At 49.8% G+C, this 27,781-nt stretch overlaps 3 long non-coding RNA genes across 5 annotated transcripts; 2 read left to right on the plus strand and 1 right to left on the minus strand.

Annotated features, from left to right (window-relative positions):
- Window positions 1-1,006: 1,006 nt before the first annotated feature.
- On the minus strand, window positions 1,007-4,343 carry LOC121143680. Its single transcript, XR_005880992.1, has 2 exons — window positions 4,010-4,343; window positions 1,007-3,490 (listed from the first exon to the last, which is right to left on the minus strand). It is a non-coding gene; the product is annotated as an uncharacterized LOC121143680 (long non-coding RNA).
- An 86-nt stretch (window positions 4,344-4,429) lies between these two features.
- On the plus strand, window positions 4,430-7,487 carry LOC121143679. Its single transcript, XR_005880991.1, has 2 exons — window positions 4,430-4,990; window positions 5,364-7,487. It is a non-coding gene; the product is annotated as an uncharacterized LOC121143679 (long non-coding RNA).
- Window positions 7,488-14,773: 7,286 nt separating this feature from the next.
- Window positions 14,774-25,921, plus strand: LOC110342506. 3 transcript variants are annotated; one of them, XR_005880994.1, is made up of 6 exons: window positions 14,774-17,724; window positions 19,303-19,612; window positions 23,014-23,121; window positions 24,255-24,443; window positions 24,555-24,603; window positions 25,648-25,921. It is a non-coding gene; the product is annotated as an uncharacterized LOC110342506 (long non-coding RNA). The 3 variants fall into 3 exon arrangements; XR_002384606.2 differs by lacking the exon at window positions 24,555-24,603 and having other exon boundaries at window positions 19,303-19,397; window positions 19,515-19,612; XR_005880993.1 differs by lacking the exon at window positions 24,555-24,603.
- Window positions 25,922-27,781: the final 1,860 nt, after the last annotated feature.

Genomic DNA, 27,781 nt, shown 5'->3' on the forward strand with positions numbered 1-27,781 from the left:
GCTCTGCTCTTGATTATTGAGAAGCTGGACTGGGAGACCCAGACATCTGCCTGGGAGTCTCTCTGTGCAGAGACAAGTGGGACCAGGAAGTGACAGGGACAGTTAAGACCCTAAGGAGTGAGTGAGTGGTGCTCCCAATGCCCCACACCAGGCAGCCCACAGGGTCAGTCTGTCTCATTCCCAACAGAAAAGTCAACACCCTGCGTAAGTACACATGCTCACACCTCTCTCTCTCTCTCTCTCTCTCTCTCTCTCTCTCTCTCTCTCTCTCTCTCTCTCTCTACACACACACACACACACACATCTTTTATTTTTATTTGGGGGGGGAGCTGAGACAGGGTTTCTCTGTGTAGCCCTGACAGTCTCGGAGCTCACTCTGTAGACCAGGCTATCCTGGACTCATTTGAGATCCACCTGCTCCTTCTGCCTCCCAAGTTCTGGGATTAAAGGCATATACCACCATCAACCTGGCTTAATTTCTGAAGTTTAAAGAGCTTCACAAAATTAAGATATTGCCTGGTACAGTAGCTCACCCCTGTAAGCCAGCACTTGGGAAACAGGGGCAGGACCATTGCTGAGAATTCAAGATGAGTTAGGGCTATGTAGAAGACTCTAGACTAGCCTAAGCAACACCAAGGCCCTATCTAAGCCCTCCCCCCCCCTGCATTGAGGTAAATTACAAAATCAGAAAAATGCCTGAAATAGGCATAACATGGAGCTAAAACACACAACATACAAAGAGCTTTTAAAAATAAGGAAGGCGGACTGGAGAGGTAGCTCAGCGGCAAAGAGCGATTGCTAGTCTCACAGAGGACCCAGGTCCAATTCCCAGCACCCTCATGGCAGCTCATACCCATCTATAGTGACAGTTCTAGGGGATCCAGTGCCCTCTTCTGGCCTCTGTGGTGCACATACATGGTGCACTTAACATACCTGCAGGCAAAACACCCATAAATACAAAATAAAAACAAGTAAACCTTTAAAATAAGTTTTAAAGACAGAAATATGTGATGATATATCATTTATGATTTATTAAAGTTTTCCTGAGGATTCAGGAAGCAAAGTCAGCCAAAAGCCATAGAAGGCAGGCACACACCTTTAATCCCAGGACTCAGAATTAAGAGGTAGACGGATCTCTGTTAGTTCAAGGCCACACTGAGCTACATGAAGTTGATCCAGTCCTAAAGAGAAGCAGCTCACACACAGGTGATCTCAGCAATTCAGGATCACACGCCTTTAATCCCAGGACTCACGAAAGATATTTAAGACAGGAACAGGGTCTCAGAGCTGGCATCCATTCTCCAGCCACATTGAGGACAGGAAGAATTGATTCTCCAGCCACGGTAAGGAGAGGCAGCAGTCAGAGGCTTGGTGAGAGCTCATAGAGACAGGATCAGCCATTTCAGCCTGGGGTAGAGGTAAGAGCTGGTGGCCGGCTGCTTTGCTTTTGTGATCTTCAGCTTGAAGCTTGAACCCCAGTATCTGTCTCTAGGTTCTTATTTTTCATGTTACACCTGCACTCAGGGCATTACTGTATAAACTGAGCGTTTGGACACCAGATGTATGAACCGGAGGTCTGACTGCTCCAAGGTATGGCCGAGGGGAAGGGTTTTGTTTTGTTTTGTTTTGGTTTGGTTTGGTTTGGTTTGGTTTGTAGATACAAGGGAGACTACAGCCAGAGATATCTGGAAAAGTCCTGAACAGAGAGAGAAAGTAGTGGATCGAACATGGCCAGCAGGCTGGAGCGGGCCTTGGGAAGGGCGATGGCGATGGGGTGAGAGGAGGAGAGGAGAGGACCCAGAGAGAAGAGACTGAGAGGGGAACCGAAAGAGAGAGTGTTACCTGAAGTGGCTGGGTTATGTGGGAAGGCGAAGCTGGGAGAAGGGAAGCCACTCGGCTGGAGAAGCTCAGGGTGGGGGCGGAGTGGGAAGAGCTGTGCGGAGCCACAGGTAGACGTGAGACGAGAGATCGCAGGAGGCCAGCGTGCGCCAGCGTGTGCTAACAGGCACCACAGTCTGTCCTTCTGCACCTGACAGTCGCGCACCAGCCCATCTCTGTGGCCCCGGGCTTGCGTCCCTCGGCTTCCCTCTTGACTCTGGCCAGTGCCCCCCCTCTTCTCGTGCTATCGTTTTAGTGCCCTCAACTGAAAACGAGCCCCGAGTTAGCAAGCGTGCACTGTTAGGCTAGCCTCGCCAGGTGTGTTTGCCTATTTATGCCACCCAAAGGTGGGCAGTATCCCAGCGGGAGTCCCCGAGGAAACTCGGGGTGTCCCTTTGCGTCTCAACCCTTTAACACCTGGGTGGATCAACCTGGCTGAGTCTCAGGGCTCATCTGTAAAATACGTCTCAATAGTCAGCCCATTGCACTCGTAGTTACTGGCCGCCTGCTACAGGCCGGGCCTCTTTCTAGGTGCTGGGTGTATGATGGCGTACAAGGCGGACAGCAACCCTCCTCATTGTGTAAGTGGAGGAAAGGGGTGACAAAATACACGCACGGGAGTTAATGCCTGACTGTGCCATCTGCTGAGCGGTGTGAGTACAGCCAAAGTGACAAAACTTGGTGGGTCACCCATCTCCCGGGGTTGTCAGGCCTGCAAATTCGTCACTTGAAGGTGTTGTAAAGGGGTAAGATATGACATAAGATTCGTTAATTTTTAATGAACGGGAAGCTAAGCAAATGTTTGTATTGCCAGCTGCTCAAAGGGGAGAGGGGCGCATTGAGGAGAGGAGGGTGTTCGGTGGCATGAGCTTGAGAAACAACGCCCTCAGTTGATAAAATCCCTTCAGCCTGTCTGACTCCCCAGGGACAGCCACGGAGGTGGAAGGGGCAAGCTTTGGCTTTTGTCTTTCATGGGAGCTAGCTAGCCCTGCTCCGACGAGGAAGAAAGCCTCTTGATTGACACCCTGCAGTGTCCTTGTATGGACAGCCCTTCAGTGGCCCAGAGTGCCCTACCATCCACTGGAAGAGAGCACTGGCCCCTCCGGGTGAAGCAAATCTGGCCCGAGGGCACATCTGCACATCTTGGCTCGGGTGTTTTACCAGCCAGACCTGGATAATCTTGGCATATTGGATGAAGCTGGTACCGTTTCCTGCACGGCTGGCAGCTGGAGCCACTGGCGGGCACGCAGGTCACTAAGGGCACTTGCGAACTAGCTGCTCGCCCACCCCCAGGACCTCAGAAGCCACCGTGCTTTCTGATCCAGACTCTGATACTCATTATGGTCTTGCCTGACAAAAGGGTCCTTGCTGTCACCCTTCCAGGGCTCCTGGGTCCCCTGCAGGTCTCTCCCCATGAGGAGCATGGGTATTCCTGCCGATTTTTTTTCTGTCAGGCAAGTGCTAACATTTACGAAGGGGCATCACTGCAGTTTCAAATGTGTTGTCTTATGTGTGGTCGGTTACCTCCACCATGAAGTCAGCGTTTCCGTTCGCTTGGCCTGACTGCCCTCCTCACAGCATCAGGTACAGTTCCCAACAAATGCTGGCCGAGCTGTGCTTGGAAGAAGGGAAGGAAGGGAGATCAGTGCATCACTTCTGTGTGATGTTTTAAACATAAAATAAGAACCGTCTCCCCAGACACTGTGAAAGCATTAAAACATGCAAAGCTGAAAAGAATTGTGTGCTACCAATTCGGTGACCATCCGTCTGAACCACGGAGCTATTAACTGAAGCTCTTTTGGAGGAGATGGTCTCAAATTGGATTGGCTTGCCTTGTTGTGACACAGATACTTCAGGAAGCCTCAGGGTTTGACAACTGACACTATTCTATCTGGCCCAGAAGCAGCGTCCTGAATGCAGAGCCACAGTGGCCGTGTGGAGTACCTTTCATCACAGGTCCTGGGATACCAGGTGATGGAATGGATCTGAACCTGAATTGGGCCCAACCAGGCTCTGAGGTGTAGGTTGCTTACTTTTTTGCAGACCCTGTTTCTTCTTCTGTGTAATGGGATTAATAGTCCTGACAATACTGGATGGCGCGAGACGGAGGTGAGCCCTTGTCCGTCCTTACCTGCATGAAGGGACATGAAGTGATGGAAGCCGGGAAGGCCTGGCGCCACGGGCACGCTCAGCGCCGTGGGCTCTCGTCCTTCATCTGGGTTTGCACCATGGACGAGGAATTCTAGGTTCACTCCTGTGTCTCTTATCTGGCAGGACTTTGGACCAAAGCCTCGGGCGGGCTCCCCCGAACGCATGGGCTGGGGCCAAGGGTTAACATGCAAGGCCCTCCCAGATGCAGCCCGCTCGCGGAAGCTGTGGGCCTGCAGTGCCGCGCCAAACCTCCTTCCAGCCCAAAACATACAGAAGAGTGGTACACACACACACACACACACACACACACACCACACAAACACCACACACACACCACATAACCATACTCTCTCTCTCTCTCTCTCTCTCTCTCTCTCTCTCTCTCTCTCTCTCTCTCTCTCTCTCTTTCTCTCTCTCTCTCTCTCTGCTGGATTCTGGCATCTGATTTCCACTCCTACTCTCTCTTTCTTCTCCACCCGCCCGGACTGGAGTTTCTAGGGGCCCCTTTGCCCTAAATTTCAGCAGGAAACAAACCAGCAGCCAGATGTCTGACTCCTCCACCCCATTGGCAGGGATTGGCCATCTTCCATGGACACTTCCGGGCCTGTCCTCTGTTAGAGATCTTTCAGCTTCTTCATGCTCCGTCTCCTTCAGCTCAGACACAGGAACACCCCCCGGAAGAGAAGCAAAATGCAGCCAGCCAGGAGTGGGCAATGCGTGGGAGATCCCTATGCCCTAGCAGCCAGTGGGCGGTTGAGGTCTCAGAGAGGGTGTGTGCGGGGAGGGCCGCTGCTCCCTTCCTAGATGCATTTGTTCTGTCCCTGAATTCAAGTCTAGAGAAGACTGGAGGCTTTGATCAAAGATGAGATAATTAAACCAACGTACGACTTCAAGAACACACGGAGGAAGAGACACGCAGCTGCTGTCACATCAAAGTATTTGTGGAAACACAAGAGGCAAGGTGACCCTCAAAGTCTGGAGTTGGGGTGGGGGTGGGCGTTTGCTTCCCTGACACAAAGCAGGGCATTTCACTCATTAGCTCTGTTGCTTCCCAGTCAGAGCAACTGAGGGTCTGCTGGAAGGGGAAGGCCTTGCTGGGCCTGCTGCCGGGGGGCATGATGTGCCCAGCTCAGGCTCTCTGGAATGGTGACTGGTGTGGCTTGGCCTGCTTGCCCTCTCTGCCCGCCGTCTTCTGATGGCCGGGCAACCTACAGCAGTCAGGCAGGAAGTAGCGGCTACCATGGGAAATTTTCTGTCTAGTGGCAGATGGCTTTTGTTTTGTTTTCCTTTGCTGAGCTTAGCTTTGTTTTGTTTTGTTTTGTTTTGTTTTTCAGGTCATGCTGTGCAGCCCAGGTTGGCCTTGAACTCACAGTCTTCCTGTCTTGGCTTTCCAAGTGCCAGGATTACAGGCCTGTGCCACCACGCCCAGGTTTGAAAAATACACATGAAAGGAATGAGAAGTGACTCTGCTTTCCAAGTCGGCACTCGGGGTCGGTTTATGGGGGATGGAAAGTTCTCCAAGAAGAGCCTGTGAGCCAGGTGGAGAGCTGCGAGAAGCCTCTTGGAACAGGGTTGCAAGGGATGCCCAGTTGACAGCACAGACTCCAGTGTTCACCCCATCCATCCCTGTTCTCTCCGGGGCTTTCCTCACACGCCTCTGGCTCTACAGATGTAAGCCTCCGTCCCGTTGTTTCTAAAAGGGAGAGTCGCTGATCTTTGTGCCTCAGTTTCTCCACTTGTAAAATGGGCAGAGTTCGTATCTGACGGTTTTCCTGGAGGAGTTTAAGCGAAGAGCTGCCACAGTTAGCACATGGCAGACTCTTTATGAGCTTCTGTTCTGGCGAATTTTCTTTCCCTTGTCACGGAAGGCACCTACCTGTCTGTGCACCTGTTGGGCAGAGGGTTCCCACAGAATGCAAGTGTCCCCTCTTCAGCATTTCCCATAGGGACTTACCTAGGTCTTTGTCCTCTGGCTGTTTCTAAAAGGAGAGATACTTCCAGGCCCTGACACCCGTTCCCAAGCTTTCTGGGTTGGGAGGGCATTGCCCTCTGCTGCGGTCCAGGCATGTCCATTAAAGATCTGTTGGAAGCTTGGTCTTAAACATGGTGGTACAGTGGTGATACAGGCCTTTAAGAGGTGGGGCTCATGACAGGCCTCTCAGCCAGTGGAGAGCTGTCTTCAGAGGGTGTTAGTGTAGCTCTCGGGACACCTGAGGTCTTTAGTTGTTGGGAGAGTGGGCCTGCCCTCTGACCTGGTCTTGGGCTTCCTGTTTGAACATGTGATCTCTTCCTTCCACACTGACCCCCACACACACCACTGCGATACCTTCTGCCATGATGCCTTCATCTAGACATCCTCCAAAGCGATGATACAAACTGTCAGCTCTCGACGTGACAGGAACTCGGGAAGGGGAGACCTCAAACGATGAATTGCCCACATCAGACTGGCCTGTGACGGTGTTTGTGAGGCTTTTTCTTAAGGGGAAGAGCGCCCAGCCCACTGTGGGTGGCCATCCCTAGGGAGGGGGCCTGGCTTCATAACACATACAGCTGAGAAATCCAGAGGGAACAAGGATTTCCTTGCCCTGGTTTCCCTCAATGACAGGCCAACCTGTAAGATGAAGTTAACCCCTTCCTCCCCCAACTTTGCATGTGTCTGTGTTTTATCACAGCGGCTGAAGGAAACAAGACAGAGACTTCTTTTCTTCCATACTAACTCACCTCAGATATTCTGTTATAGTAGAATAATGGACTGGTATATCATGGCAAGGTCACTGTGGGAAGTGTGTGCCCCTCCTGTCCTGAGTCCACAGCCAAGAGCTTTATCACTGATGTTGTCAGTTGTTCACTTCATAGAACTGAGGACAGAGGGAGAGACAGAGAGAGAGAAGACTGAAAAAAAGAAACCAGAGCCCCAACCATAATGTAACTGAAGCCCAAGAAGGGGTTCTGCTGTTAGCTTTGTGTTCTAAACAAGGACTTAATTGAAAGTGGTAATAAGAGAAAATAACGGCACTTACAAACCTAGGGCCCGAGCAGTTTGGGTTCTGGGCCGTGGGTCAGAGCAGGCTCTCTAAGCCAACTGAGATGCCCATGGCTTCTGATATTAGTTACCTAGGGATGCCAAGCTGCAGGCAGGGTCTGCACAGCTCTGCAGATTCACCATCAGGCCGAGGGTCACCCAGATGCCAGACCTTGGGGAAAGCCTGTGGTTTGAGGACATTACCTGATGTCCCTCTGGGAAGGACACTCAACTGAGGTGCCGTGTGAAATCTCCACGGCCAGGACTCACTTTACATTCCATCCTCTCCAGTCCCATGGATACGGGTCTACTGAAACAGCCCATTAGTTCTGTCTTCCAGACGCCATCATTGTTTTATCTGAGCATCGGGGGAGGCAGATGGTTTATTGGAATGTTTTGTGGATGAACTCAGATATTAAACTTTTCTTCTACTCCAGTCTGGCCACCTAGACTCAACACACAGTCTGCACACTGCAGACTCTCGTCATGCCAGCAGGCATAGCCTAAGTAGACAAAGCAGTGAGAATTTTAACATTAGCTACACAGCTGAGATCTAACCCATGGAGACACACTTCCAGTGGACCCCAGAATCACATTGCACTAGGAGCTTGTTACATAGATGCTCAGCTATTGGAAGGGCCAAAGAGGAGAGTAAATGGTACCTCCAGTGTGTTGTGTGTCCTGTGGATTGTGTGTGTGTGTGTGTGTGTGTGAGAGAGAGAGAGAGAGAAAGACAGAGACAGAGACAGAGAGAGAAGGGATGTGGACTATCTACTAAGAAAGAGGTTATTTTCCTTGTAAAGGAGAGCTGCTTGACAGAGTGGATCCCCAGATATCTCTGTCCTGCCTCTGCCTGTCTCTTGGGGTTTCTCAGAAAATGTCCTCAGATCCTCCCTCCCCTCACACACAGGTAACTTTTCGTGGGACATCCCAGCCAGTGTTGGAAAGTGTCCGCCATCATGTGCCACGCAGAAATCTTATGGCCAGGCCAGGAACAGCATTTTCTCTGTGTCTAAACATGCCCTTTAGTAAAAGCCAAGACAACACCAGAGCACAAGTGAATGGTTCAGCTTCTGCCAGTAGGAGTGAAGCTTGGCTCATTTTTTTTTTTTACAGTATTTGGCAGGATTTCTCAAAACTAAGGATGCACACATCCTTTAATTTATGCCTTCCCTTTCTGAACTCCTGTCCTGTGGGAACATGTGCATGCACGCACAGAGAGGCGCAGGCACAAGCCTGTTCTTCACCCTGTGCCAGTAATATAGGAGGACTAGAAACAGCCATTGAGCTCACCCAGATCCACACACATGCACGCACGCGTAGTGTGTCCGCTTTGTAATAGCAACAGCCAGCACGAAGAAGCAAAAGCCCCTGGTTGGAGCTGCTTAGTGCCCCACTGAGGAGGGTTAGTGTGTGGTCCTTGATGGAGGAGAAAGGCCGCAGATACAGTGTTAAGAGGAAAGAGATTGCAGAGTGTAACGTGGAGTGAACTTAGGAGTTAGCAGATACCTGAAAACACGATCTGCGTGAACAGACGGGAACATCTAGTCACTGCTGTCACCTTGAGGGCTGGGATCTTGCCCTCTCCGTTATCTCTTCCCGTGATTCTTCTGATGAACATACATTAGAGTTTTAAATAAAAAAGCAGGAAGAATGCTTGAGGACGAACACATGAACAAAACAGCAAATAAACCTGCGGCTGGGACTATGCTGCACATGCCCAACCTGCAGGACATACGGAGAGGGGTTGACTTACGCTCTCTGTGGGGATCTTTGGTGGGCAGGAGGCATGGTTTGCCAGGACCTGAGGCACAGGAGCTGAGGGGTCTGATTCTGATGGGGACTACAACTCGCCAAGCACTGGCATGTTCTGCATTGCTCAGTGATAAAACGGAAATTCTGGGCAGAGTGTAATGAGCCAGGCATCTGGATGCAGGGCCAGCCCTCTGCCCGTCTCTTCCCATGGATCTCTGGGCCAAGCCTGGCTCTGCTTGCGAATGGATCTGGGTCTGAGCCAGGAGAGGAAGAGGGGCTTCCACAGGAGCCATCTCTCACCCAGGCTGGGAACTCCTGCCATCTCGTCTTCAGTTCCTCCCTCCTCCCTAGAGACACTTTGGTGCCTTCTCTGTGACCCTCTGATTCTTCAAGCAACTGAAGGTACCACTGATCCGAGAAGCCTACTTTCCATGGCTCCTTGCGCTCTGCTCCCTTCCTGGCTTGACTAGCTCGGTCAACGTGGTTTAGGGACTCGCTGCTCTCATTCCAGAGACTGGAAAGCTCCAGGGTGAAGGCCCAGCAGACTCTGGGTCTAGTGAGAGGCATCACTCGTAAGTGAAAAGGACAGGAAAACTCTTGGACTGTGGCACTGAGCCTAATGCTGATAGTGGAGCCTGTGACCTTAGTTCCTCCAGAAGGCCCCCTCTTTATAGCACGACTTTGGGGTGGTGGCATGAGGCCATGTGGGAACTTTGAGGGGTACAAGCCTTCTACCCACAGCATCTGGCTGTAGCATGAATAATAAAAACCCTGAGACAGATACTGGGGTTCAAATTGAGGATCAGAGAAGCAAAGCAGCCAGCCAGTAGCTCTTACCTCTGCCAAGGCTGCAATGGAGATCCTGTCTTCCCTGTGACTGGAATCTGAATCTCACATGAGACCCTTTGCTTCTTCCTTACAGACCTCTCTAGTGCTGGAATCAAAGGCGTGTGGCCCAGGGAGCTCATGGACTCACAGACGTCCATCTGCCTCTGTCTCCTGAGACCTGGGATTAAAAGTGTGTGCCGCCACTGCCTGGTGTCTATGGCTGACTAGTGTGGCTAGCTTTGCATTTGGATCCCCAGGCAAGTTTTGTCAAATCATAAGTAATATCTCAACACAGCTGGCTCTCACAGATGGGCGGTCTGGGTAGATCCTCTCCAGCAAGACATGGACTGCAGCTCCAGGGGCACCAAGTCCAGAGCCTCAGATGCAACTCACACTTCTTCCCTGGTCACCTGGACTCATAGGACGCATGAGAACTCTGTGGTTTCCTTAGTTTTGACCAAACTGAGAGTGCCCACTATCTCGGTTAAGGTTTTTTTATTGCTGTGAAGAGACACCATGACCATGGCAACTCTTAGAAAGAAATCATTTTATTGGGGTGACTCCCTTACAGTTTCAGAGGTTCAGCCCATTGTCATCATAATGGGGAGCATGGTGACTTGCAGGCAGACATGGTGCTGGAGAAGTAGCTGAGGGTCCTACAGGAAGTTGCCTGCCACACTGGGTGGCATCCTGAGCATAGCAAACCTCAAAGCCCACCCCCACTGTGACACTTCCTCCAACAAGGCCACACCCACCCCAACAAAGCCACACCTCCTAATAGTGCCACTCCCTGAGAGATTATGGGAACCAATTACATTCAAACTGTCAAATTCACCAACTGCAGACTATAGTTGTTTTTTTTGGGGGGGGAGCACCACCCAGCTCCCAAATAAATACACAGAGATTCATTCTTACTTCTGAATACCTGGGCTTAGCTTGGCTTGTTTCTAGCCCCCTTTTCTAACTTAAATCATCCCATTTCTCTTTAACTATGTTTTTGCCTCTAAGATTTTTACCTTTCTTTATTCTGTACATCTTTCTTTAGATCTTACTCCATGGCTGGCTGGGTGACTACTAGGTGGCTGCCCCTGGCGTCCTCGTCTCCTCCTCCTTTTCCACTCCTTGTTCTCTTCCCTCTATTTCTCCTTCTACTTATTCTCCCTGCCTATCAGCCCCGCCTACTTCTCTCTCCTGCCTAGCAATTGGTCACTCTGCTCCTTACTAGACCAATCAGGTGTTTTAGGCAAGCAAAGCAGCACAGCTTTACAGAGTTAAGCAAATGCAACATAAAGGAATACAGCACATCTTTGCATCATTAGACAAATGTCCCACAGCATAAATGAATGTAACACATCTTACACTAATACTCCTCAATAGCAGACTGCAATGCTGTCTCTGAAGGAAGGCTCTAGCAACTGAGCAAGTGTACTTTCTGTCTGTCTGTCTGTCTCTCTCTCTCGGTCTCTCTCTACTTTCTGACATAGAGAAAATTCACAGGGTATCATGTGACACACTCTTGAAAGCTACTGTAGCATAGAAACAGCTATCACAGCTAACCTGTGGACGCTGAAACATGTGCAGCCTTGTAAGTAATGGGCATGTACTTCCCCCACTGTAAGGAGTGGTTTTTCCTAGGAACAGTAAAGGAAGACGCAGCAAGCCTCTCAGAGCCATGTTCTCTCCAGCATCACACAGGAGGTGGCCTTCATGAGAGCTGTTGATTACCGGCCACACTAGGAATTTGGGCCAGGACTGTGCGGAGGATGTTTGCTGCATTTTTTATTTTAACAGGATAATAAAAAGATGAAGGAAGGAAGGAAGGAAACTGGGGTTCTGTGGAGTCTTTGCCCAACACACATCCTGTTACAGGGCAGAGGAAATGCTTCACATGGAATCTACTTGGACCCTCAGAACTATTTTCTTTTCCATAAATTCGAACTATCATTTTTATCATCTAAAAAGCCAAGTCCCCTGTGATTTCCAGAGTCATTCAAATTTGCTTGAATTTCAAAGACAACTCTTCAAATTTGTGTTTAAAATAGGCTTTTTAAAAAATCTGGGGCTGGTGAGATGGCTCAGCGGTTGGGAGTACTGGCTGCTCTTCCAAAAGGACCCGGGTTCAATTCCCAGAAACCACATGGCAGCTCACAGCTGTCTATAACTCCAGTCCCAGGGAATCTGGCATCCTCACCCAGACAAGCATGCAGGCAAAGCACCAATGCACATAGAATAAAATAAACAATTCTTAAAAATATCAAATCTGTGTGATTCTCAGAGCCAATAGCCACACTGTAAAACATTAAAATTCTGGGATTTGGAGTCTAACAATTAACTCAAATTCACTTAAAAATGTGACCTTAATCAGGGCATGGTGGTACACTCCTCTAAATCTCAACTACTCCAAAGGTGTAGGCGGTAGAATCTCAGATGTGTGGCATACTGGGGCCCCACAAGTGAGACACCATCTAAAAGAGAAGGTCTCGAGGGTCACCTCAGGTGGCTACTGCCCTCAACCTCGGTTATCTAACTGAAATAACAAAATACTCACGATACATTCAAATTCGTGCGAAAAGTTCTGCATTTTCTGCCTGTCTCGTGGCTTCTTTGGAGGCACCGGCCACCCCTGAGCTGCTGGTCCTAGACTCAGGGCTTGGTGGCTGCCCCCAGTGTGGATTGCCAGAAAGCCAAGGGATCAGCACAGGGACAGTGGCCGTCATCCAGAAACAAGCATTTCAGGAGAGAGACTGAGGCGGCACACTCCTGTGTTGGGAAGTCCTTTATGGACCATACAGTTAAGACTAAGGGGCTTCTGGGGAGAACTTCGTGTTAACCCTGGCCAACAGAGCATGCCCCTTCTAGGAGTGGAGGGGCCGGAGAGACTGTTGGCATGGGGACAGACGCATCCTTGGACTCAGCCTAGAGACGGACAGCTGTGACCTTCATTGCGTATCAGGCCAAGAGCGCTCCCTAGCATAGTAGTGTGGTCTATCAGTCCTGGGGAACGCACGTCCAGGAGCAAGAGCTCTGAGCTCCATTTCTCAGCGTTCAGCATCTGCCCACACTCCACATGCGAGGCCCAGGATCACTAGTGGAGACCTAGCATGGTCGGTTCCCTCTTGCTCTGCCCCCCAGGAAAGGGCCCTGGCTGGCTCGGGGTGTTTTGGGATGGGAGCTTGTTCATCTCATTCCATTCACATTTACTAATCCATCCACTCTGTGCCAGGCCCGAGTCTAGACTTGGGGGATACCATAAGCAGTGGAGAGCCTCAGCAATCTACCTGATCAGCAGGCTGACTGACTGGTTGGACTCCAAGCCCAGTTTATGGGATCTGCTCACACTAGCGCACCTTCAGTTGATGTCTATTGATACTTGGAACTAAGAAAAACCTGAGCTGTGCCCCAGTCTTGGGAAGATCCGTCCCCGTGACAGACACAGCAGAGTGTGAACGATGTCAAACCAGGGCTCCATCTGGGGTCTTTGAGATGTTCCCCAAACAGCGAGCATCCAAGATGGAATTGGTGGCCCATAGTCACCAGAGGGAGAAATGGTGTGGCAGTGTGAGCATCCTGAGGAGACAGGGAGGGAGAGGAGACTACGGAGATGCTTTGGTTCCTGGTGGCAGGGGTCTGGTTAGGGTGTCTGAAGTGGCTCTTCAGTTTAGGGAGAGCTGTTGGCCGATTTTAACCCAGAAAGCAACGTGCTTAGGCCAAGTGAGGTTTTTGGATCCTCCCGACTGTTGGGAAGTTTGTGGACCTTAAAGGATGAAGCAGGGAGGCAGGGATGACTGTGGAAGCAGTGACTGCCCTGGTAAGAGAAAGAAGGCTAGTACTTGTGGGGAGAGGAAGAGGCCTTGAGTCTGTGAGTTCTGGGTGACTATGTTCCGTGGCTTTGGATGTCACCTCAAACACCACATCTTTAAAGATCCGTCACCTACCTGTCCATCACCCATCATCTGTCCCTACATCCATCATCTGTCTTATGCCAGCTACTGTCTTAGTCAGCGTTTCTATTGCTGCGTGAAACTCCATGACCAAGAGCTAGTCAGGAGAAAGGGTTGTTTTCCTTTACACTTCCAGGTAGTAGTCCATCACCAAGGGGGTCAGGGCGGGAACTCAAACAGGGCGGGAACCTGGAGGCAGGAGCTGGTGCGGAGACCTTGGAAGGGTGCTGTTGACTGGCTTATTCCCCGGGGCTTGCTCAGCCTGTTTTCATATATACATACCAGGACCACCAGCCTAGGGATGACACCACCCACAATGGGCTGGGTCCTCCCATCAATCACTAATTAAGAAGATGCCCTACAGCCTGATCTTATGGAGATAATCCCTCAACTGAAGTTCCCTTCTCTCAGATGACTCGAGCTCTAGCCAAGTTGACTTAAAACTAGCCATGTACCTACCCTCATCACACACACGCCTGTGTATTTCACTGTATTGTAAGCTCCTTGAAGACAGGAATCTAAAGTCTGCTGGGAAATAAACAGCTCTTGCTCAGAGCCTAGCATATTGCAATAGCCACTCTGTCAATTTTTTGTTAGATGAATGAATGAATGAATACATAGTTTCCAGATGTTCCCGTTCATTTATATACTTACAGAAGTTTGTTTTTGTTGTTTGTTTTACAGTATCTGCTGCCGTCTCCATTCTCAGTGTGTAGGAGCAAGCACAGGTGTGCGCTCTGAAAGCGGAGGCTCCGTGGGAACCCAGACCGAAGGAGATGCTCCAGCACGGGGAGTTGTGAGGAAACGTGGCGTGGGGAGCTGGAGGGCAGGCAGTGAAGAGAGGGGCCATGAGTGGTGAGCATGGGGTCGAGGGACAGAGAAGGAGACAGAATGGAAGGTCAGGGGGAAAGCCAGTGCGGAGGGGCCGGGAAAGCAGAGGAGAGAAGCGGAAGTGGGGGGGGCGGAGCCGGAGGCCATGGCAGTGGTGGGACTACCGGAAGGGTGTGAGTCAGGGAGGTGAGTGGGGGTTGGTGGGACGATCCGAAGGGTGTGAATCCGGGAGGTGGTGGGGTTGGGAAGATAAGGTTTGTGACAGTGGGGGACACATTCAAAGGGTCAAGGAGGGAAGGAGGAGATATGGACCTTCTAGGCAGATGCTGGGGTAGGGGTGGGGCAGCAGGGAAGAGGGAGAGGTTGGGATAGGGATGAGAAGAGGAAAAAGAATCTTTGTGTGAACCACACATAACCATCAACACTGCTGCTCGTGCATGGACACACACACACACACACACACATACACACACATACACACCCTCTGACCATCTTACTTGGAAGAGATGGAGGGGGAACCCATCTAGGTTAGAGGATTCTTCACTGGGCTGTGCCCCTTTGTGGATTAACTTGTCAGTCCTTCAATAAGGGAGAAACAGACTGGGGTAGACTCAGGTGCCTGATAATTAGAAACAATGAAAATTGCAATGAGAGCCTGAGTAAACACAGTAAGAGTGTACCCTGGACAGTCTGGTTCAGTCTTGGCCATCCTCACTGGACAGGAGCCTAAGCGTCCAGACTGTCTGGTTCAATGCTATGCAGACTCTCTGGCTTCCTTCCTGCCCCAGGAAACCCAGACTGCCGCTCACAGCTCACAGATCTTCAACCCAAAGAGCATCCAAGCATTGAGCTCCTCCCTCTGCCACATAGCCCAACCCTCTGTCACCCTCAAGGACCCCAGGCCCTTCCCTCACGGTGACTCTAAGAATCCCCTCTGTGGCTCCTGGCACTCAGGCCTCCCCTTCCTTCACCCGCTCACTTCGCATTCTTGGCTTGACGAATCAATCACGCCACCATTTTATCTTGTCTTGGATCAGACCCAAGGCTTCTGTTGGCTGACTCCCTGGGCTGCGTACATGGGAAGGGGATGGAGAAAGGACCCTCAAGAGCCCCGGGCTCCAGGAAGAGGAGCGGTGGCCCCCACCCCCTTCTCCTCGTCTCTGACTTCCCAGTAGCAGTTGAGAGGTGTTTGGACGGAATAGAGATGGAGACTTAGCCCGAGGGACGCCTCTCGTAGTGACTTCTGCTTCAAAGTGAGCACACTGTTTCCTAGGCAGAGCGGCCTTCTTGTTCCCAAGGCCGTTTCCCAGCTGGTCACTTCCATTGTTAGTGTGCCAAGCGTGGCACTGTGTACCAGGTCTGTGCGTGTCGGCACAGAGGTGATCAAGCAGGGTCGAGGTCAGGTTCAGTGGAGAGTTTAAAAAGATAAAATGAAATGGAAAAAAAAAACATCCCTTTGTAAGAGGCCCTTAGGTTTGGGGGGCGATCATAAACTCTGAAAGCAGGCACAGGGTCCTCTCAATAAGCACATTTGCATTTGTAGAAATGTACTCAGCTCTGTGTGTCTTGTCAGGTCTCTTCCATGGGAGGGCCAGGCCTTAGCTCCCAGTGGCAGGCAGTTGGGTACTTAATCCCTTCTTCATGCCAGAAGTCGAGAGAATCCAGGCTTTATCCAGGCCCCAGGTCCAGGCCAGGGAGAAGTATGTGAATGAGTGCATTTTCTGCCTTTCTCCCAGGCAGTCCCATCGGATACGAGCCCTTTCTCACTCTGTAGTTGAAGTCGGACTTTCTGGGATTTCTCTCCAGGTCACTGGTGCATAAGTGCTGTTTATGACATGGTCTAAGGGAGAAACTTGTCCCAGCCTCAGCTCGAATGGGCTGGCTCCTCACCCAAGAACCTTCCCAAGTCACACTCAGGGATGACCCTTAGGTCATTGTGACAAGAGAAACCCTTCACAGGCACAGCCACCAAGGGAAATTTTACCTGGGCTCCAGCCATACTGAAGCACTGACCTGAGTTCAGTCAATAAAGCCCTCAGGTCAAAATGAAAACCAAGCAAACAGATCAGTGTGTGGTGTCCGCAGGAACAAACTGTACAGAGTGGGCTAGCTCACGTCTTACTGTTTGCCGTGTTTGTAGCTAACGCCCACAGTCCCCATCGCATGCGCAGAGCTTGTTTTGCTGTTAACTTTGGGGGTGTTCCTCCGGGGACTTTTCCCTCAAGGTTGTCCCCTGAGGAGAATGGAAACAGCTGTTTGGTCCTCCCTTGAGGCACCCCTCCGCCTGCCTTCCCTGCTCCTCTCTCTCATCATTCATGCTTTGCCCAGCAGCAGGCGTCCCAGTGGGGACCACAGCCCAGCAGAGGAGCCTCGCAGGCTTCAGGAAGGCTCACTAGGTGACCGATAGGTGACAGAAGGCTCTTGAGATGGCCTGAGCAGAAGTCACGTGCAAGACGGTGGCACCGCCCCTGAAATTTTGGATGAAGGCTTGTCTTTAAGTCACTTCGTCTTCCTGCCACCTCCCTGTCTGTGACCACGTTCTCTGGTTCCTCCTTCTCACTGTAGAGCTAACTACTTAAAGTCCAGAAGAATTTGGTGACCGCTGATAACCCCTGCTTCATGTAGGACAGTTCCTTGATGGCCTCAAAAGCCCTGACTGACTTACCCTGTCCCCTTCTGCAAGCTCCCTTGCTCTGCCTCCTCTGTCTGTCACCTGGAACTTCCTTTGGTTTCTCAGTCACCAACATCGTCACTCATGTTGCTGGGGTCTGTGTCCACAGTGGTCATGCTTAAGAGGCACATCCCTTGTGCCACCCAAACACCCTTCTCCTTGTTTACTCCTGTTCCTTTCAGGGCTTCCCCTTACGCAAGCAGCGCGCCCGTCCCCGACTTTCTAGCTTCATTGTCCCATGCTCCTTTTTATGCAGTGTGGCTATTTGGTCATTGCCCCCTTCCTCCGAGTTATGCAGCCTGTGTGAACAGGTCTAGTGCTCCCTGTCATTGTGCCAGGCACCTGTCATCCCAATGCCACATAGCACAGTAGGAATAAAAGTATGTCCAGCGTGTGGATAATTGCAAGTCAGCGCTTGCCTTGTGTAGAGAAAGCTATTGGTATGGAGCAGAACCCCTGGCTCTGACTTTGGGTGCTGGCCTGGCCGTGGTGTCTGTTTCCCGCACAGCTGCCTCATCAGGACAACGACCTGAGCACTCCCTTTCTGCATCCGTGCTTGGCTTTGGCCATGCGATCGACGTAGAAGCCGCCTACAGTTCCGGCCACAGCCGCCCATGTGAGGACTGATGTCCTCCTCCTGACAAACTGTGAGTTGACAGAAGGTGGCAGAAGTCACTACTTTCTTGGGAGGCTTGGCATGAACTTCCACTCCATAGTACGACAGCCAGGCTGCATCAGTGCAGGAGGCTTCTCTTTGCTATGGAAACATTACATGGCCACCGCTTGAGTCAAGAAGCCAGGGTTGACTTTGAATAGTTTCCCTAATTTGGCTCATCAGTCCAAATTGCCTCTAATGTGGCGCGTTAGTAACACCCTCATAGTGTCAATGCTACACCCACAGAAGCATTAGCCACTGAGCGAAGGGAACGAATGGGTTTCACTATGCCTCGTGATAAACATGTCGGAACACGGACTCCATTCGCTTGGGGCCTTTAAAGATTGCTCAGGGCCCTGGCATGGCTGTTAGAATAAAGTCTATGGCCTACTTGCTCTGTATGACTTTGCCACCACCAAATGACATGGATTCTGACTACAAATTGCAATTATGCGCACTAACACATTTATTTATTTATTCCTTTGCTTAGTAACCTATTCTTTTCCCAGCTCAGTTTGCAGAGTGCTGTGGTTCCCTAACGTTCATCAGATGATGCATAAAAGCCTGTGGTTGGGGTGGAAAGTTGACTATGGCTCTGTGCTTCATCAAGCCGGGATGATAGGCAACGTTGTGCAGTGGTTAGACACAGCTGGGCGTGAATTCTGTCTCCACTGCTGAGCTACGTAGGGACATTTGAGAACTGGCTTCCCTGAGCTCCCATTTCTATGTCTGTGGATGACTGTACAGCCCCTCACTGCCTTACACCAGGTGCTGCTTTTCCTTCTTACTTACTTCCCAGGATACAAAGTATCAAGGGAAGATCTCTAAGAACCAGTCCGTCCCCACAGAAGACCTGTAAAGAGCTGGGTCAAGAGATGGGACAGTCAGGTCACCTGGTACTCCAGTTGCAGGTGGTCGTGAGGCTTAACTTAAGTCCCCTGGAAGAACAAGCGCTCTGAACACTGAGCAATCTCTCCCACAAGGTATCCCTGAAAGACACCTTTACAGCAAGGCCAAAAATACCTAATAGAGCTGTGAGCCTCCAGTCACAGAAATGTGGTGACTCAATGATTTGTGCTATAGTTGCTCTTTTCTGTGTAGTCCTGGCTGTCCTTGAACTCACCCTGTAGACCAAGGTGGCCTTGAACTCACAGAGATCCCCCTGCCTCTGCCTCACAAATGCTAGGATTAAAGGCGAGCGCCACCACTGCCCAACTGTACTAGTTTCTTGTTTAAAAAAAAAAAAAGATTGTGTTAGTAACTGTAACAGAGTTCTAAGTTTCCAGTGGTATTTCATGAAGTATTCAAGTTGCCAAAAAGTGTGTGCTTGCTCAGTGTGAGATATCACACACACACACACACACACACACACACACACACACACATACATGGATGTGGCAAGATGATACCTTATCTGTAGCTATTGCTAATTTTTATTCAAGGAATTCAAGACATTTTACATTTTCTCTAGGATTTAAATTTTCCAACAAATATATATTTCTCTGAAAAATATGAAACTGTAAATTTGGGAGAATTTATGTCTTCCTTCCTTTTCTTTCCTTTTGAACAGGATTTCAGTATAAACGTGGATTGGCTTTGAACTCACGGTCCTCCTGTTTCTGCCTCTGGAACTCCTAGTTTGTACCATCACACCAGGTGCTGAAGGTCCGTTTCTAAAATCCATGTTTCCGGAAGGGTTGTCTATAGTAAGTCTGATTGTACTTGATTTCAAATGACTGCAGTGAACAGTTTTGTCATTTGGGATTAAAATCTTTATTGCAGGAAAAGTTTATTGCTTTGCATTTTCACAAGTGAATGGTCCAAACAAGGAGCTCCTCCATGCATCTCCTCCACGGTGCACAGTTGCAGAGAAAAGACAGGTTTGGTTTTCTCCTCTCCAGCTCTTACATGTCGTATTTGAGGAATCTGAAGACAAAACACAAGCAAGCATGCCCGGGAGATGGGAGATGGGAGACTGGAATGTCACTGGGTAGGGAAAACACCTTTGCATGCCGGGTTTTGGACACCTCATCCAACACAATCTCCATTGCTTAACATGATGCCTGGCACATAGGAGGCACTGTGTGTGTGTGTGTGTGTGTGTGTGTGTGTGTGTGTGTGAGTTTGTGTGTCTGTGTGTTTGTGTGTATGTGAGTGTGTGTGTCTGTGTGTGAGTTTGTGTGTCTGTGTGTGAGAGTGTGTATGTGTGTCTGTGTGAGTGTGTGTGTCTGTCTGTGTGACTGTAGGAGTGTGTGTGTCTTTGTGAGTGTGTGTGTGTGTCTGTCTCTGTCTGTGTGTATGTGTCTGTGTATATGTGTGTCTGTGTGTGTCTATGTGTTTCTGTGTGGCTGTGTGAGTGTGTATCTGTCTGTGTCTGTGCATGTATAGGTATATGTTCACATGTTTGAAGGTTGGAGGCCAGAGGTTGATGGTGGACATCTTCCTTAATCACTCTCCACATTATTTGTTTGAGGTGGGGTCTCTCACTGAATTGGAGCTCCTGATTCAGTTAGACTGCCTGGCAGAAAGCCCTAGAGGTGTTGCTGTCTTCTGTGTCTCTGTGCTGGGGTTCCAGGCGTGAACTACTGTGCTGCCCCTCGTTCTTGACATAGGTGCAGGGATCTGGACTTAGGTCTTAATGGTTTGTGTGCAAAATACTTTATGAACTGGGCCATTTCTCTAGCCCCAGTGCATACATGCTTTTATAATGAATGAATGAATGAATGAATGAATGAATGAATGAGTGAGGTGAGTGAGTGAATGAATGCTAAATCTAAGGACTGAATTTCTGTCACAGGAAGAAGGGAGTCACACCCAGGTACATAGTAATTGAGGGCCCGCATTAGTTGTGAAGTGGAGCTTAATTACAGTGGGGTACGCAGACTTTGATCAAGTCTTGACCTGTGTGAAGTGAATGCCGACCGGCAAGGCGAGAACTGCGTGTTCTCTGAGTGTAGAGGTGGCAGACAGGGAGGGCGAGAACGCAGATATGGCAGGGGAAGGCCTTCTGAGGTGTTGGCTGATGAGCAATACAGTTCTCTAGCACTAGGCGTAGCGTTCCAGAAGTTTCCAAGGTGGAGAAAGCTGGGACCACAAACACAAAGGCTCTGATTTGCATAGGAGCTTGTGGCCCCTGAGGATGTTAGGAACGGTGAGGTTGTGCCCCTCTGGAATGGGCTGTGGGAAGGGCTCTAGATTTGATCTTAAGTGCAGTGAAAGGGCCTTGAAGGCTTTCATTCGCGGGTGACATTCTTATTTAAAATTTCGACACTGGAAGCAGCAGACACCCCGGGAGGTACCAGGATAGTGACCTGGGTTTGGATCTAGGGCTGATTGTCCATGACAACAAACGTGGGGACAAGTGGGTGGATGTGAGCTAGTTCCCAAGTGGGACAGCTGAGTCTTGATGCTGTATTGAGAGCCGAGGGAAACCCTCCTGAACCCAGCAGACTCCGGCCACCCAGCAACCTCGGGGACTCTGCTTCCGGGCACTTTCTCTCCCAACCTCCCTTTGGGGTTCTAGTTTCCTGCCAAGTACATACATACCACCTTGTTACATATTAACAGTTATCTGCTTCCTTATTTTAAAAAATGGGGGCTGGAGAGATGGCTCAGAGGTTAAGAGCACTGACTGCTCTTCCAGAGGTCTTGAGTTCAATTCCCAGCAACCACACGGTGGCTCACAACCATCTGTAATGACATCTGTTGCCCTCTTCTGATATGCAGGCATAACACTGAATATTTAATAAATAAAATAAATCTTAAAAAAATAACGGGGAGAGATGGTTCAAGGGTTGAGAGCATCCTGAGAGGACCTGAGTTCAGTTCCTGGTGCCTATGTTGGGCAGCTCACAGCCCCCCTGCAACTCTAGCTCTAGGAGAGTCAAATGCATGTAGCCTTTTTGGGCAACTGCACTTAATGTGCACAAATTCACCCACCCCACTACAGTTTAAAAAAAAACAATATTGCGTCTTTAAACACGACCTATTTACACAACAAATGTTTCATCTAATTTCTTATCCCCTGATGCCTAAAGCATGCTTTGGTATCTGGTAGGTGCTTAATAAACGTTTACCATCCCATTGAATTTAGAAATAAATAAATAAATCAAGGCAAAAGCTAGGAGTTAAGTATGGGGCGTTTCGGTCGTCAGTCACCACAGAGCAAACCCCAGTCTCTGTGCTCTGCTCACCGGGCTCTGCTCACCGGCGGGTCAGTGAGTCTGCTTGTACATCTGCCGGCTGGTTCCACATAAGGAGCCGCTGGTGTCAGCCCCGCACCACCCCATCTTTATTGGAAGACAGGGCCTCCCTAAGGGGCCCAGGCTGGGCTCGAACTCCAGATGTCCCTGCTTCTACCTCCTAAGTATTGGGATTCCAAGTGAGTGTCAGAAGCCCGGGTCTGGGGCTGATCTAAAGATGGGTAGCAAATGACCACATCATACACACAATGGGCGATTGTTATTGTGCCATGCTTCCTGCCAAAGTCATCGTGGCAAAACTTGACTCCAAAGAAGCCAGGAAACAAATCCCCTCATCACTCGTGGAAGATGCCACAGGCGTCCGTGGCGTGGAGAGAGTGAGGATATGCCCATTAGCGCACGTGGACATCTCTCTCTCTCTCTCTCTCTCTCTGGTTTTATGAGACAGGGTTTCTCTGTATTGTTTTGGAGGCTGTTGGTCCAGCCCGGCCTCGAACTCACAGAGATCCGCCTGCCTCTGCCTCCTGAGTGCTGGGATTAAAGGCGTGAGCCACCACTGCCCAGCACGTAGATATCTCTTGAGTGACCCTGTGATAGTACTGCCATCTCCCGAGAGAGGGAAGACGGGAGCGGGGGCCGGCAGCAGGGGCAGGATGCCAAATATGAGAAGGTGAAGCTAGCTGAACCTAAAGCAGGCTGCAGGGGGCTGGGGAGAAGGCCCTGTGTGCCCAAGTGCTTGCTGCTGGAGGCTGATGACCTGAGCTGGGAGTCCCAGAGTACACAGAGCAGCACAACAACAGACAAGAGACCCTGTCTCAAAACAAGGTTGGAAGGCAAGAACAGACTTCCAAGAATCGACCTCACGCACGCCTGTGCACGCACACACACACACACACACACACACACACACACACACACACACACACGAGCAGACTGGGATGGCTAGAAAGTCCCGGGGGGCGGGGTCTTCAGAAGCATCAGGTAAAGCTGGATCCACACACTCTAAGAATCTGGCAGGGATCCGGTGCAGTGTTTTGTCCTCGGCTCCGCTTCTCTCTGTTGGCTTTGTTTCCAAACAGATTTCCTTCATGTGCTGTCAAGATGTCAGCCCCAGAACCAGCATTCACAGCTAGAGACAGGACTTCTTTCTGTCGACATCCAGACATCTGCCATTGACCTAAGGGACGGTAAGTGTCCGTTAGTTTACTGTCCGTCGGTGGGCTATCCGCAATGGCCTAGATTGCTAAGGGCCTTTGGTAACTCGCTGGGCCAGGTGCCCATCTCTTGGACGGGCAGTGAGCACTGTGCTTAAAATAGGGGAAAAATGGAGTCACAAGACAGGTAGGAGGAAGAGAATCAGGGGGTAAGAAGGCAGAAAATAACCCTGCAACTGCCACCCCAGGGTAGGGGAGCTACGAGGGGAGGTGGATTTAAATGTTCATTAGCCACATTCAAACAGATACAGGAGTTTAGCAATTGTATAACTTATTGCTAGAACACTCGCCTGGCTTATTCGGGTTCCTGAGAATACACACTTCCCTCGTGTGTTTGAGTCTCTGTGTGTGTGTGAAACCATGTGTGTGCATTCCTTGTAACAGATGGTATCAGAGACCCTCAGGTGAATGAGATTACCTATTACAGCACAGAGAAAAGACAGTATATTATCCTATGAAGTGAATACATTCTACGTAACTAATGCATCTGCTGAGAATATTTTGCAGTTTTCTGGCCTCTCAGCAGGAAATGGATGTCTTCAAAACAAATGCCGTTTAGCATTTGCTCTGTTCTGGGTGCCTTGAATGCGCCACGAGTTGAATCCTCGGGACGATTCTATTAGGTTGCTACTCCTGGTGCCTCCATTTTAATAAGCAAAGAGATGGATTCGGTTAAGAAACCTGGTCAAGGTCACCCAGGTGGAAGTTAGGCAGCCATGTTTCAAACCAAGACATCTGGCTTCAGAGCTCTCTTGATTAACATTCCATACAAAGGCTTTCCTGGGGACATGAATCCTTTGTCTCCTTCCTCCTTCTCTTCAATCCCGTTACACTCCCAGATTTCCACCTGAAGTTCTGGATTGGAAGTGAGGTGCGCGTGTGGTTTGACTCCTGCAAGATGGCGTCTCTGAGGATGTAAACTGAGAAAGCCGAACCACGGGAGTTGGTGGAGTTCACTGGGGGAGTGTTTGCTAGGGGGAGACAGCAGATGCTGCCCCAGCCAGGAAGAGACAGTGCTCTCTCCAAGCCCTGATGCTGCCGAAAGCCTCTTTGTTTTATGACTCTGGGTGCAAGCAGCCCTTTTAATTTTGTGTTTTGGATTCCAGCCATAGCAAGTCTTCTTTAGAGTAGCAGATGGCGGGAGACGGGCAAGCCAGGTGCTCACATTCGACACGAAGCCGCCTTCCCCAGAGAGGAGAGTCCTAATGATGCTGCCGTGAAAGAGGAGGGGGCTGTAACAACGCAGGTGCACTAGCTGTTTACCTCGAGTAAAGCAGCCGCTGTCTTAAGTGTCTGTAAGTATTCGGAAGTCAGGAAGCGTTTCGGGAGTCTGGTGAAAGCTATGGACTTTTTCGTCAGAAAATTTGTATATAGGTATACACAAAAAATGTACTTGATGATTGCAGGGGCCTGTGGATTCTCTGTTGTCATTCCTGAAGCTTCAAAGAGTCTGCGGTTAGTGGCTTCCTGGGCATTGAGTGGACACAGCTGTCGGTCTCTCTCCTCCTCCTCCTCCTCCTCCTCCTCCTCCTCCTCCTCCTCCTCCTCCTCCTCCTCCTCCTCCTTCTCCTCCTCCTCCCTCCTCTCTCCTCTCTCCTCCTCCCCCTCCTCCTCCTCCTCCCTCCTCTCCCTCCTCCTCCTCCTCCTCCTCTTCCTCTTCTTACTGTGTTATGATTTCAGCTTTCAAGTCATGAAAAGAGATTTATCTCTGGGTTCTTTTTTTGATTTTTGAAACAGGGGCATACTATACAGTCCAGGCTGGCCTTGAACTCACAATCCCCCCATCTTAGCCTATCCAGTGCTAGGTGTCCAGATGTGTGCTGCCACACCTGACTTTACTGACTAGCGTGGAAGCCTTCCACACCAGAACACTAGAATTGTACTGGAAAATGCTTTCAATCATCCTATAAAAATCACTTTAGTGCACTCTCCTGTTGGTGTGACCCTTTGGTTTATTCTCTGTCTTTTTTTTAAGGTTTATTTTTATATTTAATTATGTGTGCATATTTGCACATCTGTTGTGGGTTTGTGCATGTAAGTGCAATTGCCCACAGAGGCCAGAAGAGGGCACTGGTTCCCCCTGGAGTGGCAGTTAAAAGTGGCCGTGAACCACCCCACTGGGTTCTGGCATCTCACTCAGGTCATCTGGAAGAGCAGTTTGTGCTTCTAACTGCTGGGCCACCTCTCCAGCCCTGCTTTATTCTCTTAAAAGAGAGACATGAGGCTTCTCTTGACCATTTCTGCTACGTCTCGCTGTGCTCCCTGCTCTGGCCTGGGGAGTGTCTTCCCTTGTCACTTCTTTGACACTCACTGGCTTTGGGACTCTGCTTGGTTCAGCTGCGCTTCCTGCAGCTATCAGTAATAAGGATAGAGTAATGAGGGGGCGGCCTGCCGGTGGAGGAACATGCAGAGAACTCTGAGTTTGAAATGGAGGTTTTATTCTATTTTTAACGACCCTGTCTGGAGAATTCGTATAAACTCGGACATTTCTCCCTCCAGTGCCCACTTTCCGTAGCTGTCTGAGCAAGGGAGATGTCTCTGGGGCTATGAAGATACGGATGCCTGTGATGACGTCACTCACGGATGCCTCTGTTGGGTGACGCCTCCGAACACTAAACTTCTTCTAGTTCCACTTGGTGTGTGGCTGTTATTAGTGGCACTCTTCCGAGTCACAGCAAAATTGGGGACTTGAAGTATTTATTAGTGATTTTCAACCAAAACCCATCTGGCCTTAATTGTTTTATATTTTAAAATAAAACTTAAGAAAATATGATCCATGTGTTTCACCAATTTTCCTGAAAATTGCTTACTTCTTGGGTCTGGAAAAATTGAAGGTAAGAGTAGGACTTTGATAAATATTTTAGGCTAATTCCATTTATCAATTGCTAATTTCTTCAGTTATTGAAAAGAATTGGAATTTATGTCCGATTTCTTCCTAAAATGAACTTAATCAAACACAAACCATTTGGGGGTTGAGGTTTCTTGCCTCCACACTTTAACACCGAGGCTGGATAGCTCTCAGTAGAAGGAGGGCAGTCTAGACATTTAGGGTGCTTTTATCATCTCTGGCTTCTACCTACTGTGTTCCCATGGCCGTTCTATCTGGAGCAACAGAGAAAGTCTTCAAACCGCTAAGTGTTTCTTAGGGGGACAGTCATCCCTGGTTGACTACTGCAGGCCTTGATTCTGAAATAGATTTCTCTCCAGGGAAGAGAAATCAAGGCCTGAATCGAGTGTCAGGTGATCTTGATCAGGTGAGCCTCTGAACTCGGCAGTTTTTCAAACACCTTGATGTCTCACTGTGTCTATCTGTCTGCAAAGATCACCCTGTCCTCCATTTGCTCTTAGATCCCGTCAATTACCCGAAGCAAGACTTCCTTATGCCTCTGGCAGGCCTGACATCTTGATGACTGGCTAGCTAGTGAGCCAGTTATAGGTTCTTCTCAGAGTTGTAAATCCATGCCAGAGTCCAGAATCCATGCCTTCTAAGGGCTGGAAACGTTAGAGACAACGGCACCAAAAATCAGTAAGCATAACAGATAGTCAAGGCGCATGGAGTCCTCATCCACAAAGTTTATGATGTAGGAGGAGTTTAAGATGGAGACCCAAGATTGCAAACTGATGGCTAGCAGGCGAAATTGGGACCATGGGTTTGCTTCATCTGGCTTGTGCCAGCGTGAGTCTTCTCAACGTCCAAGAGAAGGGGGAGGGGAACCCAGGAGAGGGACAAAGAGGTTGATTGGCTAAATGTGCGATTTCCCTTTTATATAAAAAGATTAACTTCCAGCATTTTTTGTAAAGCCAGAAGATCTGCCAATACTGGGCCCTTACTCCCACACCTATTCCTGCCGATGGCTGGCTACAATCAACAACAGCTCCCCTCCTCGGTGTAGACCTGGATCGAGGCTCTTTGTCTTACCAGCTCCCACCCAACTCCCTTCTAGATCTATTTGAGACAGCTGGATTTATTGAATCTCTTCCGCATGGAAGCAAGCCGCCTCATTTATGTATCAAGAGAGGTGACAGTAATGGTGACGTTACACTGTCAGATTTACGGTATACAGAATTTTGAATCTACTGGTATTGGAGGATGGGATTGCTAGAAAAAAGTAAAAAAAAAAGAGTTCCAATTTATTTGGCAGGAAAACGGTGCAATCAATTTTGAGCGCTTAAAAAAATAAACACCGAATTATTTAAAAACTCTCCCTTGCTGTTCAAATCGGGTGCCCTAGCACGGATGCCACATTTCTGGGAATGCTGACCCTTTGGGGAATTAGGAGGGGAAGAGAAGCCAGACAGCCGGATTACTCCGGCGCTAGCCAGTGGACAGTCCGTGCACCTCCACCCCTCCACTTTTTGAAGCTTGAGCGCCCATGACACCCCCTGCTCTGAGACAGGGGCATTCCTCATGAGCTCCGGGCCAGCACTGTCTGCATCTGCAAAGGCTGCAGCCAGCCAGCTGCAGGAAACTTAGGGCTTGCATTACAAGTGAACGGAAGAGGCGAGGTTGCAGCAGAAGACGCGTTGCGACGCTTCGCATAGGCTAGAAGGACCCCCGGCTGTCCGCAGCGAGGACGACCGTCTTGCTACGAGGCGGGCTGGCGCCCTCGGCACGGCGCCTGCATCCCAGCGC

The sequence above is a fragment of the Mesocricetus auratus genome, unplaced genomic scaffold (assembly GCF_017639785.1).
Source record: "Mesocricetus auratus isolate SY011 unplaced genomic scaffold, BCM_Maur_2.0 Super-Scaffold_100013, whole genome shotgun sequence".
NCBI classification, from domain to species: domain Eukaryota; kingdom Metazoa; phylum Chordata; class Mammalia; order Rodentia; family Cricetidae; genus Mesocricetus; species Mesocricetus auratus.